Here is a 6,737-nt window from a genome sequence, read left to right as displayed (position 1 = left end):
TGCATAATTAGATCGCAGGAACAACAGGTTCAGAAGGAAAACCCAGTCATCTCTCTTCTCAGTGAATCTCACCATCCAGTTAATACTGGGGGACCACTCAGTGTTCCCAGACTAGATAGTATATGCACTTCACTCTCAGGGCTTTCCAACAGAGCCTGTTCTGTTTCCTAAATATGATTTTTAACCAGTGTGGCATGTATTCATTGAAAAACGAGGTTCGGAGTGCCAAATCTGGTTCCAGATGAGCACAGTGGAATATCTGGTTCTTTTGCACCAACTGTGGTATTATCCTGTGGATCAGTCAAAATAAAGCCAGAGAAACAAATAAGCATACTAGAGGCCACAGAGGTGCACAGGGCATCCACCATCTTGCTACTACATTGTGTAACACTCATTGTTGATGACTCATTCTTGGTTCCCAAAACAGGTGAAAATGAGCATCGTCTCAAGAAAACACTGACGGTTAGAGGCATGCAAACCGAACCTGTTCAAGTATGAGATTTCCATGGAGGTATGCCTGAAAAATCTCCAAAGCTTGAGATACCAAAGAGACATCCTAATGAAACGCCCAAACTCCCTCAGCTCTGAAGGAGTATTGGCCTACTCTAAGCTTTCTCTGGGTGGAGGAGCTACTCACATCATCTTAAAGCTCCTAGATCTCATGATCCATGTCTCATGACCCGGTGTGAAGGTTGAAACATGGACCAACTGGTGAAATAAGAGCAGGGGGGGGTGTTTTGGTGCGTACCCGAGGCCATGATTCGGTTCCTGAACGCTTTCTCACATGTGGGAGGAAAAGTGGAGAGTCGTTGCAGTGGCAAAAGGGAACTGCAGCAGTATTTTTTAATTGAATTGATGAGCTTTATTATGAGAGTGCTGTCAATATGTCTGCTCTTCGGGCTCAGCACACCAGGTTTGTAATAACTACTACTATATATGAGACTGCAGTTTTCTTTAATTGTCTCCACATGTAGAATAGTAGTAGAAAAACATGTAGAATAGTTAGAGCAAACTGCCTCAAAGACTTCAAGTCACTTTATACACAACATATCTGCACTGTTTACTATATTAGCTTACATCATTAGCAGGAGCCAACATGAAGTCAAAACAAATCATAAGATAATAAATAGATCTTTAATGTGTTTTGAAGTCACACAAAATATAATATTAGATTGAATTTAACATGCTGCATTACTGTCATTAATCAGTAAAAATTCAAATGACAAAAGTGAAAATGTGTACTTTGTGACACATAAATGTTCTGTAACATTTTCTGAGTGAGACAAATTCAAAAGCAATTTTATTTAAATTTCAGACTATGGAGCAAAGTCGCAAAAACATCTGACGTCCTTATCAGTTTTTTTGTTTTTTTTGCTCAAAGGGTCAGAGGTTTAAAAAAACACTTTGTTGATGCAGCCCATTTACGGCAACATGCAAAGGGCCAACTCAACGATGGGTGGGAGGTGTGTGTATGTGTGTGCCGCCATCTGCATGTTTGTTTGACCCAAGCTGTGTTTCCAGCGGAAGTCAGGACTCTGTGGTCTGCTGCCTTCTGGAGAGCAAATAGAAGAAATGCATCTGTTTATCATTAAAGATCTGTCAACACGACCTGATCAAAAAAACTTTTACACATTTTGGCAGCAGTGTGTGTGTCTGTGGGTGAGTGCACTGTGTGTTAGTGTGGACATGGGCATTTGTCCACCTCGTCTTTGTGCAACAAGAGGTCTTTCACCAGGGCAGCTAGTAGCTTGTTGTGAAATCATGAGTTCTTTCGTTTGGACATGTGCATGCATGTGTTTTTCAGTTGTGTAATATAATGCGACAGCTGTGCCGGATGCTGAAAAACACTTGTATTTTTGATTATAGTTTTGACTCGAGTCAGAGTCAGAATAAAATATGTTTCCATGAGTGTTCTCAGTGTTCCATGTTACTACACAGAGGGTAAAACCCTCACAAAGACAGTAATTAGCTTGTAAACATCCTCACAAAAAAAGATCAGATTTTCTCAAATAGACATCTGTAGATGTCAGTATCTTATTTAGAAAATTGCTCTTCAAATGACCCAAATTTACTGAAAATAGAGTCAAGTTACAAGCTTGCAAGACAAAACAAAAGTTTTACATTTTATTTTGTTGTTAAAGTAACATTTTAAAATTTTATTGTGATCCAGGCTGTTTGTTTTAACATTTTGCAATTTGTACATTTTGCATCCCAACTATTTATATTGAAGTCTAGAGTAGAATTATGTTTGTCTAAAGAACATTGCATTTGTTCCATGTCAGACACCTACTGCACAAGAGAACATGTTAAACAACACACTCAGCGTCTGTGGAACTGAAAATTACTCGACCTGGTCATTTGCTGAAATTACCAGAAAACCTAATTTAAAATAATTATCTCATGCAAAAATTATAACACATAATATTATTTGAGATGACAAAATATCAACTGGTCTCATTTTCCAGAGGAAATGAATATCAAAGAAATAAGAAAGTAAAAAGATTATGGCACCACTGCAAACATGTCAAGGCATGTCTTCCCATCCACACTGCCAGGATGGAAAAAGATTAACATTTATTAAAAATGCACTAAATAGGTAACATTGGAAGAGCTGTAAGCATTGACGGCTCAGGTAGGTGAAAATGTTGACACATTAACAAGCTTTAGCAGGAAGATTAAAAGCTGCTCAGAGTTGACTGGAAGAGGAATGAAGGGAAATGGAGGATAATCCTGGAGGAAAAACATTTTACAGATTCCAAAAGATTTGAGACTGAGGAAGAAGTTTTTCTTCTAGCCGCAGAGCAACCTTAAAAGTACAGCCAAAACTATAACTAATGTTCAAAATGCATCTGTGTGTTAGAACAAATTAGTCCAGACTTAAAAAAACCCCAGGCAACATTTGAAAAAAGAGATTCACAGACACTGTCCATCCAGTCCGACTGACCTGAAGCTATGCAGCAGGAAATAATGCGGAAACTTTCTGTCTACACCTGCACAAAGCTACACCTGATCCGATGTGCAGCCAATAGAAAAAAGTGGCTCTGCATAAAAACAAGTCAGGGGAGATGAATGTTGGCTGTTTTTGGATTTCTATTTCTACTTCTTTGAAGTTATACACAACCTTATGTTATTCTATGGAATAAATTCCCATTAATATACATGTAAGCTTGTAGTTCCTACATGATAAAATACAAGAAATGTTTGTGTGGTATGAATACATTTGAAAAGTGCTGCAATGTGCAGACTGATTGATTGCTTGCTGGGAGTGTTTATCAGTAGTGTGTTTTCCTAGCCAACATCCTCTTATCTGTTTCCATCTTATTTGCCTGGCACTTTGTTTTCAATGGCACATCATTTACCATTTTAATGGTTGAAATATAGACATGACTCCTTCCACACGTATGACTCTGCTTTTTTCCCATTTCCTCTTATGTAATATTTTCTAACTGTTTTTATTGCTTGTCAAACTTTTAGAACTGTTGGTTGCTGCTCACCAGCATTCCTCACTTTTTATTATAATCATAAAACAAGGCAAGTTTCGAAGTCAAGGTTTAGCCTCTTTTCTTATGTAAGATGGACAAAGAGTGCTTGATACTGAATGCTGAGCAAATGTGTACACATTCTCTGTGGTAGCCAAACAAAAAATACCAAGTTAATAGATTTCGAAGGTTATGAAAGTTTTAAAACTTAAACTGTTACATAATCTTTCATGAATAAATCCAGGATGAAGAAAGAGGTATGTTATAGGAATGGTCAAAGTCAATATTGTTACTCCCAAAAGAACTCAACACATTTACAAGGTTTGCTGTCTCAGCAAGACATGTGTCTTTTCCCCACATGTCTTTTCCCCACATGTGGGGAAAAGACAAAACAGTCAGATTTTGTCAATTTGATCAGAAATCCCACCACATGTGAGAGTTTGTAAATAAGATAATTCCTGCTTTTGTTTGTGGTATTAAGGGATCTGAGCAAATTTTATGATACAGTTGTTAAGAAACAAACACCAGCACTGAGGAACAAATATTTCCCTGTTTTTTACTTACGCACAGGTTTATCTTAATAAATTAGAATATAATTAAGAAGGCAATTTATTTCAGTATTTCAATACAAATTCAATCTGGATCAACTCACACAGAGAAAAATAAGCAGTTAGAGGATTTTAATGAACAAATCTTTGGCGCTCGAACCGGCGGAAGACTAGTGAGCGTAGATCGCCGGGGGGAGATGCTGAGTCCGGCGAAGCTCACTAGTCTTACCCCCCGGTCCGAATACTGATGATGGAGCAGAGCCTTGGATGGAGGAGCGCGTAGGGCGCCTGGAGAATGGTCATCGGCTGAAGGTGGAGATGGGGAGGAGGTGGGCGAAGCACAGCTGACGAGCAGGCAGATCCCCGGAAGCTCGTCTTCTTGAATGGACCGGCTTGACGTTGATTGGCTGGGACGCGCGAGGGCGCCGATCCTGATTGGCTGCAGCAGGGTGTGACGTGATTGAAGAGGATCAGCAGTGATGTAGATTAGCTGTGTTCTGTCTCCCAGCTTGAATTTACGCCTAAGCTCCATTTGTGAAACTTATATAAATTCAACACATGTTGATTGATACCAGGACATAGGCATCAGCCTAAATTGCAACACAGATCCACAGTTAAGGTAGGAGAATATGTCAACATGCAACTATGCATCATAAACTGTCCTTTATGGAAGTGTGTCAAGGAAAAAGTCATGAGAAATTCAATTTTTAGTTTAATTTTGCTTACATGAGAGACCTGTTTCAAAAAATAACAAACACATCACCAAAACAAATAATTGAGAAATTTGACTTGATTAATTAAGCTAATGACATATTAACTAAAAACAAGCTTCATAAAAAATATTTCTCGTTTTGTCAATTGAATTTTTCCACAAATGACTTCCCTTTGTGGTCCTCTATATGTAGTATATATAGGTACACACACACGCACACAAATTTGTATTTCTACTCATATTAGGTCTTTGCATTAATTTCCATTCATTTTTTATAAATTTCTACAGCCTAATCATGACCTTTACTCTAAACCTAAACTGAATTAAACTCAATTCATACCTCAGTCTTAAACCAAGTCTTGCCCAAAGTACAAGCTAAGGTGGGAGAGTACGAATGAGGTCCTAGTTTTGGGCCCCAGAAGGAGCAGTCGGTGCCCATAGTGTTGTATTTGTCAGAAGACAGTATATCAGCAAGGCCAGAAAGACACACACACACACCTACACAAAATTAATCCAAATGGCTAAAGGTCATGCAAACACTGGTTACCATCACATCAATGTGGCCTGCCACTTTCCTGTTGGATACTGTCTTACTTTAATAAAATCATTTGCACAATTCAGATTCCTTCTTAACGTATCATTTTGCTGAGCAAATCTGAGCGGGCACATGCAGGCAACCAATAGGTTTACCTGAAATTCTGCAAAAGGAGATGTGAAAATAAAACATTCCCCTCCCCCGAGCTGGGATTTAAATCTCTTTTGCAATTCCTTTCTTTTTTTTCTTCTTTTTTTGTATGGCCAATGTGTTGTTGATAACACTCAAGGTTAAATGTCCCATGATGACAAAGCAAATGTGCCAAAGCAACGACCCAGAGGGCTGCGACCCAATTTAACCCCATATTTGTCCCTCTTCTTTAGCACTGTAAAAATCAAATCTCACCCAGTAATTATTTTTTGGTTTAAGAAAACATCCCTTTTTGTCCTTTGTAGCTGTGCTGATTAAAAATGTTTTAAACATAGCGTGTTGTGAACATGCTGTGTGTTGACTTTAAATACATGGCCTTTAATCATGCACAGACCTTGATATGTTTGTCTCTTCTGCCTCTTTAACAGCTGACACAGATTCTGGTCGGTCTTCTTGTTTGGAGTTTTACAAAGGGTGAACTCAGTCTTTGATGGGCAAAGAAAGCACACAAAAACACTGCCAAGTGTTATAACACAGGCTAGAGTTGCTTTACCTTTGGTTTCTCAATCATTCTCTTTGCTTTGGAGAAGGACCAAGTGTTGTTCACCTGAAATGTGTAGAGATGAACTCAAAACAAGTCGTGTTGGGTTTGTGGGTAGAAGAATGAGATAAAGGACCTTTGCACAGACTGAAAGAGTTCAACCGTAGATTCACTCAGAACAAAGACGGCATGAGGTATCAAAAACATAATTTATTTTTTTCAAATTATTATCAAATTCAATTCTGTTTTAAATTATGTCACTTCACAGTACATGTTGAATCAAGGAACTTAAACAAAATACTCAATTCAATCCAATCATATAGACATATTCCAAGTCAAAAACATGCATTCCAAATTGAGACAAGTTTTAAAACAATTCAGTCAATTTCATTTTAAATAATTTACCTGCACAAGCACTGAACCCTGTGGTACTCCACAGGTATCCCCAGAGTGATAAAAAATAATTTATAAAACAATATAACAGCCTTAAATGTAGATCCCTTTAAAGAGTCCAGAGGAGAGATAAAATAAGAAAACTTAATAGGAATGATGTCAGAGGTAACATCTAGGCTGACTAAAGAAAAATAAGCAATTTGTCAGCCTATAATAAATGTATTTGAGTGAAAAGCACTGCACTTTGTTCCAGTGTTTTAAATAATTTAAGTGTAAATATGAGACCTATCTTTTAAGTTTCGTGTGGATATTTTATGATGAGACCTATTAATAAGCACTTAATATTCCTATTAAGTGCTTAATGGGATGAGCTAATTTC

The sequence above is a fragment of the Poeciliopsis prolifica genome, unplaced genomic scaffold (genome assembly GCF_027474105.1).
Source record: "Poeciliopsis prolifica strain line A6 unplaced genomic scaffold, Auburn_PproV2 SCAFFOLD030, whole genome shotgun sequence".
NCBI classification, from domain to species: Eukaryota; Metazoa; Chordata; class Actinopteri; order Cyprinodontiformes; family Poeciliidae; genus Poeciliopsis; species Poeciliopsis prolifica.
Note: the sequence above shows the minus strand (reverse complement) of the source record.